This window comes from Drosophila tropicalis, unplaced genomic scaffold (assembly GCF_018151085.1).
Source record: "Drosophila tropicalis isolate 14030-0801.00 unplaced genomic scaffold, ASM1815108v1 contig_443, whole genome shotgun sequence".
Lineage (NCBI taxonomy): Eukaryota > Metazoa > Arthropoda > Insecta > Diptera > Drosophilidae > Drosophila > Drosophila tropicalis.
Window position 1 is genome coordinate 6,203,960 of NW_027172907.1, and position 24,378 is coordinate 6,228,337.

Consider the following 24,378-nt stretch of genomic DNA (forward strand, 5'->3'; position numbering starts at 1 on the left):
AATTTCCAATTCCTGTGCCATGTTCTCCTAATTGTGGCCCCTTTTGCAATAATTGCATTAAATATGCGAGAAAAATGGTAAAAGCTCCAAACAAAAACAAAACACCATGAAAAAACAGAAACTTGTCTATACCGATTGGCCATATCTATCTATAACTGTGCCAACACCAGAGGAGGTTCTGTTTGTGGTTGCAATGTGGCTCTGGTTGTTGGTGTTGACTGTTGCAAGTTGCTTCATCTTCAATTCCTCAATTCTTTGACTCATATGTGAATATGAGATGTGGTGAATGGACCGCAAACCGCGACACCAACGGCCACTAACTGGCAGCAACAGTCAGTAACAACGGTCAGTTATAACAGCAACAGCAACAACAACAACTGCAACTGGCCAAAACACTAACAAGCGACTTTTAGCCAAATTAAGTTGTCCAGTTTGCGGTGTACGCACAGCGGGTTGCAAATAACAATCTCCTGTTTACAGCAACCACAACCAACTGCAACAGCAACAGCAACAGCAACAAACAACAGCAATCAAAAATTGCCAACATATAACACCAACACCAACAACAACATCAACAGCAAAAACAACAAGAAATCATAAAAAATTGCAACGACCTAAAAAACGCATTTAACTCATATTTCTTGCCAGTCTCAAAAATGTATTTTTTGTTTTATTTTTTTACCTTTTTGGTTTTTCTCTGTGTGTAATGTTACCTAGACAAGAAAACATAATGCAAAGGCCTTTGCTCCTACAACATAGCTCCTATGTCGATTTCATATAAATTGTCAATATTTGACACATTTACGTGCCATGAAAACAAAAAACCCAAAAAAACAACACAAAAATATCAAATCAGAGAACACAAAAAAATGCAACGAGTGTGATTTATCACAGTAAATCACAATCAATAAAAATGTAATTGAAGCTCGATTACCCTTACTTCTATCCACGGCAAAGGCAAAATATAAAAATACAAAAAGAAACACAAGGAAAAACCATTGCAAAAGAATATTTAATGATTATATAAATAAATACTTATAACATGCAATAACGATTCAATAAACAAATAAACTATAGACATAATATGGATGCCATATCGATTTCTTGTTTAACCATAAAAAACATTCATTTGCCTCAGTAAATTTTACAGATTAAACTACTTTGAAGGGAGATTGCCATAAAGAGAAATGCAATACTTTATTTTTGTTTAAATCAGTAATTAAAGAGTAATGCCTTACTTACTGGTAGGGTATAAGAAAAACTTCCTTAATGAAAATTGCCCTCCCCTTGGCTCAAGAAAAATTAAGTTAATTTTGCCAGCCAGACAAAATATTTTTCAACACATTACGAAAGTTGATTTGTTGTTGTTGCTAGTGTTGCTTCTGCACATCGTCGATGACGTCGAAGTTGGACAGCAAAAATTATTAACTAAAAGAAGGGGGAAGAGTGCAAAGCAAAAAAAACTACAAAAATTGCTTGAAAATTGACATTTGCTCGTTAATGGTGTGTATGGTATGGGCCACTTGGCTGACTTACCTGGCCAAGACGGCTGGTTAGCTTGGTCATGCAGCTGACCAAGCAACCAACCAACCAACCACCAGCCTCGTTTGGGTCTTTGTGTAGCTGCCGCCGGAGCCGTCGCCTGCGATTGCCAATAATTTAGAGCTTTTAATAAAAATGTTGCTGCTGTTGCCATAGCCAAATAGCCAACCAGCCAACCAGCCAGCCAACCAGTCAGTAACAGCAACTGCAACAAGATTTATATCATAATTTATTTATTAATTTCATTAAGTAAATTTTGATTTGATAAATGGACATTGTATTTTTGGTTTGCCTTTAGCCAACGGCAAATGCCGAAAACTGAAATGGAAATTCAACTTAATAACTTAAACTCTATCCACCTCACCTCTCCGCCGCCTCCTTCACTACCTCCCAGCAAAAGCAATTACTCTCATACATGTCTATATATAATAGATATGTATATCCATACAGAGCAAAGAAAATACAAAAATTCTCATGCATGTTTATAATCGGAAGCCAATTAAGCCTCAATTATGCGAATTCTCACAGATTTTGTATTAGATGCCAAACTAATTTGATTTGCTTCAACAAATTTAACAATTCACAATTTGTGCCAAGTTAATAGCGATGCATTATTGTCTTGGCCACTGCAATTCCTTGCTCCAAAATGAAGACCTAATCATATTTTGACTTTAATCCTTGTTTAAATCTCTAATCTCTGTTGGCAAAAACTTTGTCCAGAAAAGGTTAAGTTTAAGTCTAATAGTTAACTTCAATTGGGCCATTGCATTAATTATTCAAGCGACGATTAAGGACTTCTTCTAAAACAAAAAGTAGGCCAACAATTCTCCTAGCAATAACAATCAATTAAATGCCATCACTTATTTTACAACCAATAATTGTTAAACATAAAATATCGATTTAAATTTGTTGTTTAGCAATTTTGATCGAATAGAACAATGGAAAGCAATATCATAAATATCGATAAAAATTAAATAACATCTTGAATAATGGCCAACAATTTTTGGACGGAACATAAAAAAATGATTAAAACTACATTTAATTTTATATGCAATAATAAAACTAAAATGCAACGAAACGAATAAATTTAAGCTACATAACAGCAACAGCAACAGCAACAACAACAACAACAAAAGAGCCAAATGTTTGCGCCATCAACAGCAACAACAAAAAATCAAAAGCCCATAAAACTGACGACTAAAATCAATTGGCATAGCCTAAACTTAAAGGCGGACAGAGGAGCAGATAGACGTGGTACTGGTGGGGGGAGGGTGGAGGGGATGGAGGACAAAGTAAGGCTACCAAAAATTGAAGGTTTTTTATTTTGTTTTTGTTTTGCCCAGGCAACAACGGTTACAGTTGGCCTCTTGCCAAATTCAATGGATTTTACTTTTCGCTTTTTAAAAGCGAAAAAATCTACTGTCGTGACCAATTAGTGATCCAACTGAGCGGGTGAAGCAGCAGCCACCACCAAAAAGCCAGATCGACGGGGGAGGCGTGGTCGCGCAGGCGCACGTCAACTGAAGGCAGGCAGGCAAACGGACGACTGGACGGACAAGAATAGAGACAGCAAAAAGCGAGAAACCGAAAACCAAAACCGAAAACCAAAGTTGCTAAGCAAAGTTGAACCGCACTTTACATTCAAAATATTTTTGGGACTCAACAAAAAAAAAAAAAACGTTTGTTGTTGCAGTTGCAGTTGCATTTGCTGCTTCGAGGGTCTCCGACAGCATATTTGTTTATTCTTTTCTGTGTGTGTGTATATGTGTGTGTGTTGTCTGTTGGCAAATCTTTTTGCCTGTTTGGGCGTTTTTTTACGGTCTAATCGATGGCCCATGTGAAGGAGGGCGAGGGAAGTGACAAGTAGAAGATGCATTTCAGTTGAGACTAAACAAAATGTGTTTTTTCTTTATTTTTTATTATTTCAATTGAATACTTTAGCTCTGAAAGTATGCAATAGTAAATGAATGTGCTCAATAAGTGGGCCAAATGGAGACAGGACTTTTCCTTTCCTGCTTTAACAACATGAAGTTTTCCTGTTAAGTGTTTGTCATTAGGTTCCATTAGATTGCAAGATTATTTTGTCTGCTTATCTGCAGTTTAAAATTAACTACTTAAAAGTTAGTGTCAAGTTTTTAATTTGGAAGTTTCTCTTTCTCTGTGTGCGTCTCTCTGGTCCATATTAGTCAGTTGGCAGGCAATGGCATCATCACCAGCAGCAGCAGCAGGAGCAGCATCCATGACTCATTTGGCTCACTGGTACTTTGGCTTACTGGCTGCTAGCTGCTAGCTGATGGGCGCGACACTCACTTGAGTTGCAAAAATCTGCCAAGAAATAACTGACAGTGTACACAAGCAACACTAATTGCTGTAAAATTACAAAACACAGACACAGAGAGTGAAAGAGACATAGAGCAACTACAACAAGTGACTGAGACTGGGACTGGAACTGGGACTGGGGACTGGGATTGTATCGGAGTGTGCCTGGGATCCTGGCATCCCATGTTCCATGTGAAGGCAACTTAAACGAAATGAGCAACACAACATCAACAACAACACCAGCAACAACAGCAGCAACGAAAAAGAACTGCAAACAACTCAATTAACACAAAAAAAACAGCACACTGTAATCGGGTTGGGAAAAGAAGTTCTGTTTTTTTTTTTTTATGTTGTATGTACTTTTGTTTTGGTGGATTTTGGGTTGTCTTCTGACCACCATCAAACCACAACACCACCGACCCTTCACAACCGACTCAACAGTCTCAAGCGTCCTGTGGCATGCCACATTTTTTTGTGGGTCCCGCACTGCCCTTGCGCTTGATGATGCAAATGTATGCAAGTTGACAAGCCAAAACAAAGAAAAGAAGTATAAACTGGAATGGGAGATGGCAGCAATGTGGCCACGAAATTTAAAGAAGATTTGGGTTAAGAAAAGACGAAGAGTCTCCTTAATAGATATTAGATGCCTTTTGAGTTTGGACTTAATGCTTATTGGCCATACATCAGCAGTTATGCCTATCTTGTAGTTAATATAGAAACGGGAGAAAGAACAATATTTAGGTGAACAGCAAGCAAAGTAATAAAAAAGATGCATAAAAACTGTAAAATATATATTTATATATAATAGGGTAAATTATCAGATGTCCTGCTTTGGCTCATCGTCAGAGTCACGCCTTAAATCATTTTAAGCAAACACTTGAGATCCGTAAAATGAACGCCCATTGTATGGGGTTCTCGTATACATCTCATTGTTGGTTTATCAAAAGAAAGCTTATTAATAATGCACAAATGCGAATAAGAAGAGAACGAGCAACCGAGCCTCCTCTCAGTCTCTCCACATAATCACTAAATCAAAAAGGAGTAACTAAAAGCCAAAAAGATGTACATACAAGCATAAACACAACAAAAACTCTTCTGACATGAGAAATATGAAAATTGAAAAACGTTGAAAACGTTGAGCAATGCCAAGTCCAGTTTCAGTTCAGTTCAGCTCAGTTCCAGGAACAACAGAAGACAGAAGACAACAACTCCATTGATGCACACATAACTCAAATCCAGGCCCCAAATAAAAAGAACCAACAAGCTCCAGCAACTGAAAACGCCCAAAGCGCGAGACTCAACACTTCAAACAAGTTTTTGACACCGAAACACACACACACAAGCACCCCAAAAAAGAAACAACGAAATAATAATGAAATGAAATGAGTAAAGGAAAAAAAAAAAATTTCAAAAAACGAGTAAAAGGGAAAATATTTTTTATTGGCCATTTCAATTATCTTAATGCACTTTAATATACCCAGCAGATCTGCCAGAGATCCCAGAGAGTTGAAAACTTCAGTTTTACCGTTTTCCAGTATGTACATGCATACATGTGTGTGTGTGTGTGCCTGAGTGTGTGTGCCGTGTGTGTAAGTGATTATCAGCTAATAAGGCATCCATAAATTTTGGTAAGCAGCAACAGCAGCAGCAGCAGAAACCACAGCCAAACCCGAAAATGCCAACGGGCCATTGCCTCGAGATGATGCCACAGATTGAGCCAGGGAGATTGCAATTAATTTGCAATAACTTTTGATAAATGTTCAAGTGGATGTGTACAGGAAAGTGGAATTAACGTCACACGATAACAAGTTGACGCGATTAACCGACTGAGATATACCCACTGAAGGGACTAACATCCACACACACACACACACACACATGTGTGTAGTCTAAAAACAGGTCAGAATCATGTTCTTAAAGGTGTTCAAAACTACATTTTAGTCACTTTTGCTAACTCGACTTCAAATCCTTTTGATCTACCCCATCTTAGCCTTTGCCTATAAAAATGATCTCAAGTGTTTGAAAAGTTTTTCAAGAGAGCTTAGCCATTCCCGTTAATTACTCTCAATCAAAGCTAATCCATCGGCTGCGGCGCCATCAGTGCCAATTAAGGTGAATCTAATATCATTGATTTTGGTATTGGTTTCATCATTTTTTTTTTTTTTTTTTTGGTTTAAGCACATTTTGCTGTTTTGCCCAAATCTTTTTCGATAAAATCTCAGAAACAGAAATACGCCAAAAGGCCATCTAATTTTATTAACTTGGTCATCAAATTTTATGCTCGCCTCGAGCAAAAAAAACATTACATGCGACAAATTTGCCAACAGAGAGAGAGAGAGAGAGAGAGAGAGAGAGAGAGAGGGAGGGGGAGAGGGAGAGATGGAATGGTCGTTGTTGCCTTTTGGTATGAAAATATTTGAAAAATGTTATTAATGAGCGAAAAGTTAATAAAAAATAATTAATTTAAGCGAATTGCTGGGAAACAGCAGCCAAGCAGCCAAGAGACCAAGGCGACTGGGATACCGAGTTCAGAAGGACCAAGACCATGGCGAAGACCAGGGCGGGGTCCACATACTGCGGCTGCTGCTGCTGCCAGCACATTTAAATTGAATAAAAGTTGCTGAAAACGACGCTGAAGCTGAGGCTAAAACAGCAAAATGCAACGGCAACAACTTGGCAAGTTGCTGCTGTTTTTGTTGCTGTTGTTGTTGCTGTTGCTGTTGCTGCTGCCGTTATGCGCTTAACATCTTGGCATCCAATCAATTAGTTTTTATGCGCTTCCCATTGCCAACTGTTGTTGCTGTTGTTGTTGTTTATGTTGCTGCTGCCGTTGCTGTTGTTGGCCTGGGCCAAGCCTCTCTTTCTCTTTCACTGCACTCTGTGTACTCTGTGGCAAAAGTCGTCAGCACAGTGTCAGCAACAAATTGGCGAAGGGACCCGTCGTCGTCATCGTCATCGTCATCGTTGTTGTCGTCGTCGTCGTCGTCGACGTCGATGATGATGACAACTAAACGTGGACAACACTCGCAGCTGGCAAAAAGAAAAAAAAAAACACTAGATAACATAATTTTAAGGAAAACCAAAAAAAAAAAAAAATGGAAATGTAAAGAAAATATCACCGAAACGAATTTCGGTTCCCGTGAACAAAGGCAACAACAACAACCATTTAAGTTTCCTGAATTCGTTTCGGTATTGGAGAGACTGGTAAACCGCAACGAAATTGCAATTTACTTTGCGTAGTGACTGACTGACTGACTAACTGACGCCCCACAACTAATGAAATGTCCCTCTGCCTATCTCTCTTTCTCTCTGATTTGATTTGATTGTAATTTGTTGGACTCTCTTGTTAATGTAACCCTTTTACCATTGCATTCCCTGATGGAAAGTTCTTGGACCTTGTGGTCCAGTGTCTACCAGCAGCTTTTTGTCTTCTAGTCAAATGTAATGCAGCAAACATACTTTCGCAAACAGAAATAATCGAGAGCTGTGAGCCAGCAGTCGGCAGAGAAACGGCATCAGGCTTAGTCTTAGCCTCAAATGTTATTCAAATGGCTTTCAAATGCCAACAAAATGTGCGCAAGTTTGCGGTTGTTTTAAGCCCCCACTCCACCCTGATGCGCTCTCTCTCTCTCTCTCTCTCTCTCTTATTCTCTGTTGGGTTTTTTTTTTGTCTGAATGCGATTGACAAATCAATTTGGCGATGGCTTTTGGGGTTTGTGTAAGTTGTGAGATTTTGGCAGGAGCGAAAAAAAAAACGACAAAAAAAAAAAAAGAGAGAAAAAAAAATGGGCAACACCTGCTGGTGGTTAGTGGTTGTTGTTGTTGTTGTTGTTGGTGGTGGTGGTGGCGGTGGTGCAGCAACAGCAGTGACTGCATTTTGGCCAAGAATCCCCGCTAACTGACACCTCAACCTAGCCAAGTCGGGCCACGTCGATCAAAGCGGATTCGCATTCGAACACTTGGCAAATATATGCGCATTGCTAAGCAGAAGTGCCAAGGGGAAGGGGTATGAAGATGGGGGTAAAGGCGGGCGTTGGGGGGATAAATCGACGACAAGCTGGCGGCAGCTCTGTCTGCATAAATGCATGCGGATGAGGCTGTGGTTCTCTGGCTATTGCTCAAGCTGAAGTTGGGAGTAGGGAATCAGGCATCGGGCGTCGGGAGTTGAGAATTGGAGGATCTGCCTTGTGGCATCTGCATTTTGTTGGCAAAACTGCTGCAATGGCAATGGCAATGGCAATGGCCAATGGGCTTTCGGCCAAGTCATTGCCGCTTGTTGTTGCCATTGTTGGCTGTTGTCCAAACACAACTGAAGTGCTAAAAACATTCCAATGCCAGGTATTAGCAATTTAAGTTAACCACATTGATGGGGCAGCAGCAGCAGCAGCATCATCAGCAGCGGCGGTGGTGGCGGCAAACTTCTTCTCTTCTCTCTGTCTCTGGGATTCAAAACTCCCGACTCTGACTCCAACTGCAACATCAAACATTAACTGTGGACACAAAAAAGATACGATACGATACGATACGTACGTAGAATTGAAAAGAAAAGAAACATTTCCCATTGATTGCACAACAATGTTGAATTTTAGACACCTTGGCTAATTTACTTGAAGAATGCTTTCAACTCATAAATCATGAATCATGGGCCAAGCAGCACAACACACCGATTCATCATAAGATGCAACCATTTGCATTAGCTTTTCATCGCAATGGCAACAACTCAGACAATTCAAATCTCCGTAAAACCACAATGAAACCAACTGACATTTAGACAAGTATTCGTTTGTCAGATCATCCCCTTTTAGAGATGAAAGGCCACTAAATATCTGCCGATATAGACCAAGTTTACTATAAGTATTCGAAAATTGAGTGCTTAGCTTGCCAGGACCTTCTTGACAAGTTTCAAATGAGTTTTATAACAGAAGTCATCTCAACTGACTAATTATTATTGTTCCACAGAGGACAAACTAAAACAGACGAGAGAAAGAAACGAAGTGTAACTTACTTTCATTTCATTTGCTAACGGATTCCCTTACATTGGAGCTTGAAGAGAATGCAGGTAATGTTTTCTCTTGTCATCTACTTAACCATTTTTTGCTGGTAGTCATAAATCTCTGACTTGAGGGCTTTAACCCAGAAACCATTTCATTGCCATTGGCATAGAAATTGGTATTGAGAGAATTGGCATTGGCCAAACCCTTTCCAAGCGCAGCGTTGACAGCCATTTGGCACCACCAGGAAGTAAAATGTGCGGCTACAACGAAATCCTAGAGAGTCGAAGAGAATTAAAGTTGTTTCGGTTTCCTAGAATTTTCTGTGTGAGGCGTAGCAACTGTTTACTGTGACATGTTTTGATTTGTGTCGTCGCAGTTTACGAGTCTTGTCATATGTTTAGTGGGCCTCCTCCATGGAGGATGGCTGAATGTTGTTATCGATGACATTAATAGCAATTGAGTCTGGGGCTTTCATCAATTACATGGACATGAATCTGTGTGTGCGGTTGTTGGGTACAATGGTTGTTTGGTTGTTTGGTTGGTTGCTTGGTTAGTTTTGGGCCTACGCAAAAAGAGCGAAAATTGTAAATTATGACAATGGCCAAATGATTTCCATATTGTAAATATGATGGAGAGGGCTTGATAAAGCCCTGAAATGGCCAACTTGGCTCTCAGTGATCGCCAGTCGAGCCAGTCTAGATCCCCCTTGTCAGATTCTGGATTCAGAGTCAAAGTCAAGGCAACAACAACAATAACAACAACAATAACAGCAGCAAACTTTAGCAAGGTTTAAGTAATTTTTGCAAGTACCGTTTTGCCTTGACCACCACCAACGATGTCAGAGCGGTGCAATCAAGTCACTTGGAGTCCAACTCGAACTCGCGCCGAACTGTATTAACTCTTGTCTGTGACCGTCTGTCCGCCAGTCTCTTTCTCTCTGTCCCAATGCCAACTGTTGCCTGTATGTATGTATGTACTTGGAACCGGAGACTGAGTATTCCAATACTGGATACACTGGGCCTTGCTGTCAGTTGAAAGAATCTTCCTGTTTGCACAAAACGTCACGTTCGAGTCACGTTTCCAACTGGCGGAGCCCATCAATGGTGGCTGGTGGTGGTTTAGGTGAGGAATGGGGAGGATTATTTCCATCAGCAATTGATGCTCATGTCTGTTGTTGTTGTTGTTGTTGTTGTTGTTGCTATTGTTGTTGCTGTACCTAGTTGATGTTTCCCACAAATTTAAGGCCGCATTTGGTCGCGCTGGCGTAACGCAACAATTTCGCAATCACCTGACAATGTGACAGGTAATAGTCGTGTCCAGCCCCAGACCTAGACATTTGCATAGCAAAAGCCCATACCCCACACTTCTCCTTCTTCTTGTTCCTCACGTCCCTCCTCCGTCTTCAATATATGTACATATCCATATCCATGGTATAAGGTTCAGAAGTAATTTCGGTTGGTCATCTCCTTATTCAACCCGGCCACTTGGCAGCATACTGTGATAAGTAATTGCATTGCTCACACACACTTGCAAAAATTGGTTCAACCTACAGGATGGATGGGGTCCAAAGACACAGAGAGAGAGAGAGATCAGGGTCCGTAGTCCCGGTAAAGAGCTGAGCTGGGCTGGGCCAAGCTTAACTGAGCTGCTTTCGCTTCCCATTCATAGACAGCCAGAGACTCTGTCTCCGTCTCTGCGTCCGGCTTCATCTCCAGTTGAAGTCGATGCAAACAGCAAACATAAATTGCTGAGATTTCTCTCTCCTGGCTGGCGTTGCCTTGTTATTAAAAAAGTTCAACCCACATGAGAAGCAATTTGCAAACAGTTAGAACGTATCAGTACAAAAATAAAAAAGAGGGGGAAAAAAACACACTGGGTTGGGCTAACTCACTCCGAGCCGACCATAATCTACCCTTCCTTCATTCTGCAGCCCATTAAAACAACTAATTTTATTAGAAACCACTTAACAAATTGTTAATCAGATCATTTATTGCTTGCAGCCATTTTGTTAGACATTTCCAAAGGTTATATCCTAATTTTATGGTCAAGTTTTTGTATTGGAATATGATTTTGAAGCGATTCAAGCTAGTCAATCCACTTTTTTGGTCATTCATCAACTTCTTCTGGTATTCTGGCCCAAATCTATATACCTTCTCGTGCAAGGGTAGACAAAAATTGCTGGATATTTTGCTTTAGACAGTGCGAACGAGAGAATGAGATAGAGTAAACTGAGTGAAACTGAGATCTTAAGTGGCCAACTAACAGCTTTAATTGAGCAGGATTAACAACTGCATGAGAGCTGAGAGATTTTCTCGAGAAACACATGTCCATGCATTCAAAACAAGTCCTTACAAATTTGTTTAATTTTCCTTCTCTTTCTTTTTTGTTGCAACTGGCACAATGAAAGTATGAATTTTTAATTGCATCTTCTATATGAAGAAGAGAAAAATACTTTTGGACATTGCATTGATTATTCTGGAATGGAATTGCTAAGATGAGCTAAAAGCCAAGTTCTTTCTTCACCTGGAAAGGTTCCTTACTAAAGGATAAAGATAGAGTTCATATTATATTACATCATATTGATGTAACAAATTCATAGTGAAGAGTGGCTTTAAATGTTTATGGCTCTCAGCTTTCTTTTCGCTGTGCTCCTCAAGCAATGCCAAGTACCAAGTGGCAATGTAAGAACTATCCGCCGCCCCACCCATCCCACCTCTGTGGACTCCTTGGCCAATGGCAAAGTGCATTATGAGATTTATTCAATGGTTCAACAGCTGGCACAGCCAAACCTTCTTTTATTTTGTTTTCTTTCTTATCTTTCTTTTTTTTTTTTTGGGTTTTGTGCCTTTGACTTGGCGTTTGGTGATGGCGATGGTGATGCTCGCTCCTCTCCACTTTTATTCATTCGCTTGCCTTTGACTCTTCTTGTCTTGGCTTGTTTGCTTTTCGCTGATTATTTTCCACTGATTAAGTTTATGGTTCATAAACCTGAAAAATATTCAATTCCAAATGTTGTAGGCTAATTGTATGCAGAGTCAAACAAGGAAATCGAAATACTAATATGCATGTGTGTTCCCTGTGTGCTTACCTGTCTAGTTGCCTACCATCACCACCTGACTTGGTCGAGGCGGAGGAATGGGCGAATTGAGTGTGATTTTGGGCTGGGTTCGGGTTTGGGTTTGGGACATTCTGTAATTTGCAATCCCCTTGTAAGAGATGCTTCCGCCAATCTTTTAATAAGAATCAAACAGTATGCTTGTTGGAGAGACTAGTCTGGTGAGCAACAAAAATTCAAAACCATTTCGAAACTTATCACTGATCGTGCCGGTAGGTACATACATACATAGGTAGGTAGGTTGGCAGATAGGTGGGTAGGATGCTTGTGCTTGGTTGGATGGCTGGTAGCAGCAATTCCTCTCAGTGGGCAGAACCAGAGAGCTAGAGAGCCTTATTACACTGTGTTGTTTGTTGGCCCCCATTTTGGTCCTGGTTCAGATGGTCAGACCATCTTATGGTCTGTGCCAATCATGCGTTCTCTTACAGACTGTAGACTGTACTCTACTTATGCCGCTCCTCCACTCCATGAAAACAGAAGTTCTTGTCGCTGAGTTTTCTTTTCTCCCCGGCCCCCTGTTGTTGTTGTTGTTCACCTCGAACATTGAATATTTCAAATTGCAATCAGTTGGCAGGCATCTTTCTTACTGGCTACCGGTTCAGATCAGTTCTCAGGTCTCAGTCTCAGGTCTTAGTCCCAGTTGCCTGCTGCTGTTGGGGCGGCTTTTTTCTTCCTACTTACTGGCATTAGTTTCAATGCGCTTTAATTTATTAAAATATCAAATTTAAGTACATGCTTTGGTTTAGACTCCAGCCAAGTCATTGAGATTTGTGTGTGTGATTAGTGGCATTTGAAATTGGAGAAGGCCACAAAAGAAGTGCTGCAGATAGAAGCGAAAAATGTGTGTGTGTGTGCAACTGGATGATGAATTGGAATGTTCCTTTGCTGTTACACCATACTTAATTATCAATTATCAGCAAGAACTTTGAAAAATATCACAGCAAATGCAAGTTTGGAGTAAACATATGTATTTGCCCATAGCCTTACCTTCATTTTATCTCCCGGTTCTTGTGGCACATTTTTGTCGAGACTAATAACTTTGCACTTTAGCCTGAAAGGCAACATTGCCTTGCCACGCCTCCTCCACACACACACACACACACACACATACACACACACTATCTGACCCATTTTACTGTACTGTCTTTCAAGTTTGTTGCGTATTAATTAAACCTTACAAGAGACCCAACAAAAAATAATAATAATAATAAAAAGAGTGCAAAAAAAAAAAAAAACAAAAAATTGGGAGAAAACCAAAAATAAAACAAAGGAAACATAAATTTTCCACTAAGACAGTTTCCTTGTGGACTCATCAGTGTCTGTGTGTGTGTGTCAGAGAAGCCCAGAACCGTTAGCATTTTCAGAGCGTCGTCGTTGTCGTTGTCTTTTGATGTTCGTTTCGACGCATTAACATAAATATGAGCCAAGAGATAAGTGAAGAACACACCCAGAAGAAAGAAAAGGAGAAAAAAAAACAAACCCCAGAGAGGAAGAGTTTTTTTTTTTTTTTTTTGGGAGGCTGGAAAAAACTTGCCTCATTGACATGCGTTAGACAACAGGAGAAACTGCAACAGCAACAACAACTATGGTGGGCGGTAGGCGTGTCCGCCAGGCATCTGGCATCTGGGTAGAAAAATCTCAATAGAGATGATCGTAAACACAATTTTCATAACGAAGCCCGAAAATGTCGAGTGGGAGTGGCTGACTACAAACGCCGGCAACAGTAACAGCAACAGCAACAGCAACGGCAACGGCAACGGCAACGGCAACAGCAACATATTTGACGCATCAGCAACATGTTGGCACAGGCTGAGCCAAAAGATTCAGCATCAAATTCAAATGTTCAAGGTGTGTGCAAGGGCTTTTGGGCAATCAAATGAGGTCCGGTCCATGAGGAATTTCTGACAGACGACGACGACGACGACGATGATGATGATGATGATGACTACGACAATGGCAATGGCAATGGCTCTCTCTCTCTCTCTCTCTCTCTGTCTTTCGCTTTGGTGGGCTTGATGAGATCCCAGAACGAATTGCAATGCAATGTGCAACACGTTAAGGGTCGTTTGCCGCAGTCAAGAAGAGGCGGCAGCAAAACAACGCGCAATTTATAAAATGTCTTAATTTTTGCCTTTGCCAGAGAGAGAGAGAGAGAGAGAGAGACAGTGTGAGGGACAAGGGCAGGAAAAGGGGGGCTGGCCGGTCGGTCGGCCGAAACCAAAATGCCGCAGGAAGGCCGCATGTTGTCCAGCTCTAAAGATGAGACAGCAGCAGCAATATTTTATAGTTGGCAGCGTATCGTGTCACGATTTACTCACATCACTAAAAAGAAACCTTGACCAGTTGACTAAAATGACTGACGCTGATGCCTGTCAGTTGGTTGGACAAGTTGTTGTTGTTGTTGTTGCAGCAGCCTATTGCTGCTGTCGCCGTCATCAATTTTTTCGCAGGATTGTTGCTGGCGATAAATTGCATTTTAAGCGTATTCCCTGGCATTATTATGACTTTATAAACTCTGCGGGCCTTATGCTTTATGCACTTTGCATTTTGTTGTACTCTTGCTATTTTAGTTGTTGTTGTTGTTGTTGTTGCTGCTGCTTTCTCACCGCCCTAATGCAACGCCTATTTGGTTGAACGCATCTTGGCCAAAAGGTGTGAGCTATTTTTATCCATTTTGATTGCCAATGATAAAATGCTCGCCAAGTTAGCTAGCCATCCATCCAGTCAGTCAGTCAGTCAGCCAGCCAGCCAGCCAGCCATACAGAATGCAAGGATCCAGTGAAGAGAGAATAGCCCTTGGTTTTGGTCAATCGGGCCACTTGATGTGCTTGCTGGTTCGTAACAAGATAATTGCTTAATTTGATTAGCAATTGTTGCCTGCGTTGCTTTTGCTGTTGCTGTTGCAGCTTCTGGCTGGGCGTGCAAATTGCTAACAATTTTGATATTTAAATTATTGGAGCCTGTTGTTGCCCAGTTGCCTTGTTGGCAAACAACCTGGCAGAAAACAACATGACAGCTCAATAAAAAAGCGAGGCATTCCAACAGCCCAAAAGGAATGGTGTGTAAAAATCCAATTTTCATAAGTGGATGGACGACCACGTCCTTAGCATAAATTAGCAGATGCAACTTCCACAAAATAGGTCTCCCTACCTAATTATGAGAAATTCACTTAATTCACTTTAGCATTTCGCAACACTGGTGTATATTATATTCCGCTTTCCTTTTGTCAGCTGTTTCAATAAATTTAAGTGAACTTTTAATATAATAATCATCAGGTTTTCTTTTTTTTTGTTTTCGTTGATCGATCAAATTGCTAAAGAAATGACCGAGTTATGGCTGACAGCAGCAGCAACTAACAAACAGTTACATGATGTTGCTGCTGCAACGGCTGCAACATTGTCGGCAATTAAAAGGCATTAAACGTCTTGTGAGTGAAGCTTAAAAAGCTAAAAGGATTGGCACCGACACTCTCGAATGTTAATATCGTCGAGGGGGGGCTTTACCTTCTTACCTCGTCTGGGCACTTTCAGTCTCAAAAATTGGCCCTTCACTCCGAACAGCAGCATGTTATATTGTTGTTGTTTATATTCTTCTACTGATTAATCACTTTAGCGCGTATAATAAATTAAAAATTTCAGCAATTTTGAAAGTCAATTAATCATTGAGAAGGCTCTTCTGTTGTTTGCTGTTGCTGCTGTTGTTGATGTTGCTACCTTTGATAGGAGAGATGAAAAAACCAAAAAAAAAAAAAAAAAAAAATGTCAGGCCCATGACTACGCTAGATGATGATGAAGTAGCCGTTGCTGCTATTGCTGCTGGTCTCTTCTATGGACTATGAAATGATGATGATCGGTGTGGGCCTGCCAAAAGGTGCGGCTACCACTTTCTTCTTCCTTTTTTTTGTTGCTGCTACTTCTCAAAGAGAAGGCGACATATTCTTTGGCAAGTTTTTTAGTTTATTTCTTTACTTTTTGCTGCGGTGATAAATGAATGTGAGGGTCAGTTTCGTTTCCAGGAGCAGCAGCAGCAACAGCAGCCGCACCAACAACTTTCAAGATATACGCGCATTTGTCAGATAAACTTGCAACGCCTTTCCCATTGTCAGACTGGCTCAGGATAGTTGTGTCTCTGTGTGTGTGTGTGTGTGTTTTACTTTGCTTTGGTTTGGTTTGCTTTGAGACTTGGACTCTTCGTAAAATATGATCAGTGAGTGTTGAAATTTAAGTTTTTAATTTAAGCTGTATATGATGAAGAAGGAAGGAAGAGCTCTCGCCCAAGAGTTGTGAACCACAAAATGAAGCCATTTTCATATTTATGCGCTTGTTTTTTTTGTTGGGTTCTTCATCATCATCATCATCGTCATCATCATCGTCTTATCGAAAGAAGAAAAACGAAAAGGCGACGCTTCAATTGGCTATCGACACACTGACTCAGAGTAGCAAATTAAATATGGGCAAACCATAAACGATACTGACAGGCCACAGTTGGCGCTGGAGCTGGGCGGAGAGTGCGGGGATACAAATCGCATCCTCTGGCTCTTAGCTGAGTTATTAAGGCATCTTTATAGCCAATCTCAATGAGGTGTGAAGTGCAATCGTTGTTTGGGCTTTTTATTAATACGCAAAAAGGAAACAACACAAACGCAAGAAGAAAAAAACTGAAAACGTATACAATATTTAATATATATATAGATATACTTGCACATATATCGGCATACATATTTCTTATGTGCTGTTATTGAGATTAAACAGCAGGAGCAGATCGCAACGAATTGATTGGGTGGAAAGGCGATTTCTGTGCTTCTTTTTTTATGAGTTTACTCAAGCGGGGGTCAATTTTTATGGGATTGCAACCAGAATGGAATATTATGTATTTCTTTGGTAGCCAGCGTTTTCTGTGGGATGGATTTCGTTTACTGTTACCCAAGTGCCTGAGAACGATGTCGTAATGGCCATTAATATATCTGTAATTGTCTTTAATTAGGCCAATTGGTCCACGAGGTGTCCCATGAATGTCGACGAACTATTGGCAGGTCAGAAAATTACGTAAGAAACTTTAAAATCATTTGTATTATCTACAATATATACGTTTTCTGAAAGTAAAGACATTTGTTTAATTCGTAATTGAATGAGTGTATTGATTTTTAATTTATTATAAACAAATTTCTTTTTTAACATTTAACATTTTGATTTTAGTTAAGCATCCGCAGGAAGAAAGGACATGGTATTCTAGGATGTCTATATATATTTGAATCAAAAACTGGAATCATTTAAGGATGATATCCCAAACGGATTTCTGTCAGCTATCGGAAGAACATTGTAGGACCCAGCTGACTGGGCAACTGGGGACACCTTTCCTCCTGATCCTTTAAAAGACTCTCGAGATATTTGCCCTTTTTTTCTTAATCAAAAAAGTCTTAATATGTCAGTTTCCCGAAGTGTCCTTAAATGCAGATCGCTAGTTTTTATACTGGAGGACCAGAAAAGGTATGTCCTGTCGAATTCAATCAATATCCTGCGAAGTTATAAGCTCGAGAAAATAATCCTTTTTTCGTTTTTTAGCCCTAAAATCCGCAAATCCTGCCGCAGGACGAAATGACATGGCTCCTTGAGATGTCCTTGGTGAACTTTACGTATTTGAATGAAAAAAAAATGGGGTCATCTAAGGATGAAGGACATAAAATTTTTTGAAAATGTCCTTGTTCTCAGCTATCCGAAGGACATCCCAGGACCTGCTGATATCAATCGATGCCCATTATCTCGCAGTTCCCTCAGACCAAAAGTCATTCCTCTCGTCCTTGAAATGACCGAGTTATGAGCAGTTTTCTGATTTTTGGACTTGTAATTTTTTCCAAGTCCCAAATTGAAGGAAAGGATAGAAAAATCTGAGGAAAGCTACAAAATCCTTGAAATCTCAGCTCTCCGCACGACTATCGCCATGTCCTTTGCACCAACTATAGTCCTTGATGATTCGAATCTTTTGACATCAGATTCGTCCTGATCCTTCAAAGGATTCGCGAGATATTTGCCTTTTTTCGTCAAACACAAAAGTCCTTTTATATCAGCTACCTGAAGGACATTCCAGGACCTGTTAGTGCCAGTCGAAGCAGTTCATTAAGGACTATCATCTGACCAAAGGACATCCAGATCGTACTTGAAATGGCCGAGTAATAAGGATATTTCTTGTATTTTTGCGATTTTTGGCCATTTTTCTGACTCTCCCTCTTACAAAAATTCAAGGAACATTTTTGGAAGGATATTGAAAATCCTTGAATGCAGTTCGATAGTCCTGATCCTGAAGAAGCAAAAAAGGTATGTCCTGTCGAAATCGGTCAATGTCCTGCGAAGTTATAAGCTCTAGAAAATAATCCTTTTTTCGTTTTTTAGCTCTAAAATCCACAAATCCTGCCGCAGGACGAAAGTACATGGCTCCTTAAGATGTCCTTGATGATCTTTACGTATTGGCATGAAAAAAACTGGGGGTCATCTAAGGATGAAGGACATGAAATATTCTGAAAAGGTCCTTGTTCTCAGCTATCCGAAGGACATCACAGGACCTGAGGATGTGAATCGATGCACATGGTAAAGGAGCTTCCTCACGCCAAAAGACATTCCTCTCGTCCTTGAAATGGCCGAGTTATGAGCAGTTTTCTAATTTTTGGACTTGTAATTTTTTCCAAGTCCCAAATTGAAGCAAAGGACAAAAAAATCGGGGGAAAACTACAAAATCCTTGATATCTCCGCTCTCCGCAGGACTATAGCCATGTCCTTTGCACCAACTATTGTCCTTGATGATTCGAATCTTTTGACATCAGATTCGTCCTGATCCTTCTAAGGATTCGCGAGATATTTGCCTTTTTTCTTTTAGCAAAAAAGTCCTTTTATCTCAGCCACCCGAAGGACATTCCAGGATCTGTTAGTGCCAGTCGAAGCAGTTCATTAAGGACTATCATCTGACCAAAGGACATCCAGATCGTACTTGAAATGGCCGAGTAATAAGGATATTTCTTGTATTTTTGCGATTTTTGGCCATTTTTCTGACTCTCCCCCCTTACAAAAATTCAAGGAACATTTTTGGAAGGATATTGAAAATCCTTGAATGCAGTTCGATAGTCCTGATCCTGAAGAAGCAAAAAAGGTATGTCCTGTCGAAATCGGTCAATGTCCTGCGAAGTTATAAGCTCTAGAAAATAATCCTTTTTTCGTTTTTTAGCTCTAAAATCCACAAATCCTGCCGCAGGACGAAAGTACATGGCTCCTTAAGATGTCCTTGATGATCTTTACGTATTGGCATGAAAAAAACTGGGGGTCATCTAAGGATGAAGGACATGAAATATTCTGAAAAGGTCCTTGTTCTCAGCTATCCGAAGGACATCACAGGACCTGAGGATGTGAATCGATGCACATGGTAAAGGAGCTTCCTCACGCCAAAAGACATTCCTCTCGTCCTTGAAATGGCCGAGTTATGAGCAGTTTTCTAATTTTTGGACTTGTAATTTTTTCCAAGTCCCAAATTGAAGCAAAGGACAAAAAAATCGGGGGAAAACTACAAAATCCTTGATATCTCCGCTCTCCGCAGGACTATAGCCATGTCCTTTGCACCAACTATTGTCCTTGATGATTCGAATCTTTTGACATCAGATTCGTCCTGATCCTTCTAAGGATTCGCGAGATATTTGCCTTTTTTCTTTTAGCAAAAAAGTCCTTTTATCTCAGCCACCCGAAGGACATTCCAGGATCTGTTAGTGCCAGTCGAAGCAGTTCATTAAGGACTATCATCTGACCAAAGGACATCCAGATCGTACTTGAAATGGCCGAGTAATAAGGATATTTCTTGTATTTTTGCGATTTTTGGCCATTTTTCTGACTCTCCCCCTTACAAAAATTCAAGCAACATTTTTGGAAGGATATTGAAAATCCTTGAATGCAGTTCGATAGTCCTGATCCTGGAGAAGCAAAAAAGGTATGTCCTGTTGAAATCGGTGAATGTCCTACAAAGTTATACGCTCGCGAAAATAATCCTTTTTTCGTCTTTTAGCTCTAAAATCCGCAAATCCTGCCGCAGGACGAAAGGACATGCCTTCCTATGATGTCCTTGATGATCTCTACTGATTGGCATGAAAAAAAGTTGGGGTCATCAAAGAACGGAGGTCACAAAAATTAACGAAAATGTCCTTGTTCTCAGCTATCCGAAGGACATTCCAGGACCTTGTGATCTCAGGCGATGCGGACAAAGAAGGACTTTCATCTGACCAAAGGACATCCCAATTATCCTTAAAATAGCCGAGATATAAGCAGTATTCTGAATTTTGGACTTGTAATTTTTAAGTAGAAAATTTATGTTGCATACTTTTGGGGTTAATAATATGAGTTTTTTAAAAAAGTGTTGCCTACTTATTGGGGGTAAAAAGGAATTTACAAATATTTCGCATGTCCTTGGATGGATCAGGACGAAAGTGGTGTCAAACGAATCCTTTCATCAAGGACAATAATCTATCAAAAGGACATCCCGATAATCCTGCAAGGAGCTGAGATATAAAGGATTTTCTGATTTTCTGGTTTTGTTGCATACTTTTAGGCGTTTTGGCTTTTTTAAGAGCCTTAAAAAATTTTATATTGCCTACTTTTAGGCGTTTGACCTTGTGGGGTACCAAAATCAATTTTTGTTGCATACTTTTAGGCGTTTGAGCGTGTGGGGTACTAAAATTAAAATCTGTTGCATACTTTTAGGCGTTTGGGCTTGTGGGGTTCTAAAATTAAAATATGTTGCCTACTTTTAGGCGTTTGGGCTTGTATGATCCACCACACGCTTAAACGCCTAAAAGTATGCAATAAAAATTGATTTTCCTACCCCTTACGCCCAAACGCCTAAAAGTATGCAACAAAAATTTATTTTGGTACCCCACAAGCTCAAACGCCTAAAAGTAGGCAATATAAAATTTTTAAGGCTCTTAAAAAAGCCAAAACGCCTAAAAGTATGCAACAAAACCAGAAAATCAGAAAATCCTTTATATCTCAGCTCCTTGCAGGATTATCGGGATGTCCTTTTGATAGATTATTGTCCTTGATGAAAGGATTCGTTTGACACCACTTTCGTCCTGATCCATCCAAGGACATGCGAAATATTTGTAAATTCCTTTTTACCCCCAATAAGTAGGCAACACTTTTTTAAAAAACTCATATTATTAACCCCAAAAGTATGCAACATAAATTTTCTACTTAAAAATTACAAGTCCAAAATTCAGAAAACTGCTTATATCTCGGCTATTTTAAGGATAATTGGGATGTCCTTTGGTCAGATGAAAGTCCTTCTTTGTCCGCATCGCCTGAGATCACAAGGTCCTGGAATGTCCTTCGGATAGCTGAGAACAAGGACATTTTCGTTAATTTTTGTGACCTCCGTTCTTAGATGACCCCAACTTTTTTCATGCCAATCCGTAGAGATCATCAAGGACATCATAGGAAGGCATGTCCTTTCGTCCTGCGGCAGGATTTGCGGATTTTAGAGCTAAAAGACGAAAAAAGGATAATTTTCGCGAGCGTATAACTTTGTAGGACATTGACCGATTTCAACAGGACATACCTTTTTTGCTTCTCCAGGATCAGGACTATCGAACTGCATTCAAGGATTTTCAATATCCTTCCAAAAATGTTCCTTGAATTTTTGTAAGGGGGGGAGAGTCAGAAAAATGGCCAAAAATCGCAAAAATACAAGAAATATCCTTATTACTCGGCCATTTCAAGTACGATCTAGATGTCCTTTGGTCAGATGATAGTCCTTAATGAACTGCTTCGACTGGCACTAACAGATCCTGGAATGTCCTTCGGGTGGCTGAGATAAAAGGACTTTTTTGCTAAAAGAAAAAAGGCAAATATCTCGCGAATCCTTAGAAGGATCAGGACGAATCTGATGTCAAAAGATTCGAATCATCAAGGACAATAGTTGGTGCAAAGGACATGGCTATAGTCCTGCGGAGAGCGGAGATATCAAGGATTTTGTAGTTTTCCCCCGATTTTTTTTGTCCTTTGCTTCAATTTGGGACTTGGAAAAAATTACAAGTCCAAAAATTAGAAAACTGCTCATAACTCGGCCATTTCAAGGACGAGAGGAATGTCTTTTGGCGTGAGGAAGCTCCTTTACCATGTGCATCGATTCACATCCTCAGGTCCTGTGATGTCCTTCGGATAGCTGAGAACAAGGACCTTTTCAGAATATTTCATGTCCTTCATCCTTAGATGACCCCAACTTTTTTTCATGCCAATCCGTAGAGATCATCAAGGACATCATAGGAAGGCATGTCCTTTCGTCCTGCGGCAGGATTTGCGGATTTTAGAGCTAAAAGACGAAAAAAGGATTATTTTCTCGAGCTTATAACTTCGTAGGACATTGACCGATTTCGACAGGACATACCTTTTTTGCTTCTCCAGGATCAGGACTATCGAACTGCATTCAAGGATTTGCAATGTCCAATAAAAAAAAACTGTAATCTTCTTCGCAAGGCTATGTCGCAAGGTTTTTGTCGCCGCTCTGTTTCGTGAGAAGCCTGTTTCGCATTGTTTGCCTGCAACGAGATGTAAAGAATTAAAAATTTGAATATAATTTTTCTACATACTTTTTATTGTTTATACTTGTCTTAATTTTAATTAAAATAACCCATCTAATATTTAGGTGAAATAAGTTAAAATGTTTGTGTATTCATCATCGACTAATTTATACTTATTTTCATTGCAGGAATTCATTGAAATGTTTCAGCAGCTCTTTACCCATGGCTACGACAATTTAAAGTGACTTTTTTTCTATTCCATTGCTATGTAACATTACAGTACAAATAAAATTTATTATCTTCAATGCATTCCCTTTCTCTTTTTTTGTCTTTTGAGTTCTCTTAACCATCCAATCCAATCCAATTGGCAATGGAAATCGCATCTCTTAGCTTGCATTTCGGCCATATTTCATATTTAAGGCGCTGATCTTTTGCTGAGCCCGGGCCCTTTTCGTTTCAGTCAGACGACAGCTGAGGTCGTTCACTTGTCGTCTTAATTAAGTGCAGGCAGATTGGTGATGTTGTTGTCGTTGTTGTTGTTGTTAATGGAGGAAAACGCATTTTGACTGTGGCGTCAATGAAATCCTTTAAGCTGACAGGAGCAGCAGCAGCAGCATCAGCATCAGTGGCAGGAACAGGAGTCAAGGGACTAAGGGAAATATGTTGGGCCAGTTGCAGCCAATTATTTATTAACATAAGGTATCCTTTATTTTGTTGTTGTTGTTGTTTGCGGAGAATTTGTACAAAAATTTTCAACTTTAATGACAACAAATGTTTGGCCAGTTGGGCTTTATGTTGCTGCTAACGGTTAACATACAAATGGGTTCAAATGGCGTGACTTCCTGGCCACATTATGCGGATTTAAATTTGAATTTGGGAATCGAATTTTGTATTTTGTTCATCTGAGTGCGCCAAGTGCCAAACGAATCCCCCCCCCACCCCCGCCAGCTGAAACGAATCGTATCGAATCACAGACGCGATCGCAAAATTCACGCCATAAGTAGAATGTGATTTTCTCGCTTCGTTCTCGTTGCCTTCTGCTTTCGTTTGCTGTTGTAGTTGTTGTTGCTGCTGCTGCTGCTGTTGTCGCGTGTTGCTGTTGCCGTTGTTGCCTTGTTACGTTGACCAAATATGAGCAACATCACGAGAATCGTGCGGATTAACCTTTGCATATATTTTACAATCCCCAAATTCGAAATCCCAATTTCTGGGTAACAAACATAACAACAGCAGCAGCGACAGCAACAGCAACAGCAACAGCGATGACAGCAGCAGCAACAACAACTAACAAACATTGCCCACAGAGCAGAGAGAGAGAGAGAGAGAGAGAGCGAACATCATTACCAAAGCGGCAAACCCTTCGCTATGTATTTTCTTTTAACCTCCTTCAATTTTTCCCCAGCCACCAAAAAGATACCGCGAGAATCGTAATGAAGTTATTTGTCCTGCGGCCATGCGAAATCAACAACGCACACACACACACTCACACACACACACACTCACATTCGCATATCCTTTTTGGCAATTGCAATGTGCGCGCCCCTGTCGCATAAATCATTTGCCACTCGCACAAAATTGGGCATAAATTTGCTCCACTTTGGAGAGGAAGGCTCTGTGGCTTTTGGAGGAGCACCAAAAATAATACAAAATAATACAAGTCGATGGCTTAACGAATTCAACCAGCTGAGACTGAGACTGAGACAGAGACTGAAGCAATTTATATCGTCTTAGAGATGGCAACGTGACAATTTTATCATCTTTTTTTGTTGGCAGAGGGAAAGGGTTGGACCTCTATTTGAAGAGCTCGTAAGATCAATCACGATGTTGTTGCATCACAATGGCCGCACCCACTCGGCTCAATTGTG

General features: G+C 40.2%; 1 long non-coding RNA gene across 1 annotated transcript in view; it reads left to right on the forward strand.

Annotated features, from left to right (window-relative positions):
* The window catches only part of LOC137574281 (uncharacterized), a 38,598-nt gene extending 21,619 nt beyond the window's left edge, over window positions 1-16,979 (forward strand). The window contains exon 3 of the long non-coding RNA XR_011031968.1: window positions 16,954-16,979. This is a non-coding gene — a long non-coding RNA (uncharacterized lncRNA). The remainder of the gene's footprint in view (window positions 1-16,953) is intronic.
* The last annotated feature ends 7,399 nt before the right edge of the window (window positions 16,980-24,378 follow it).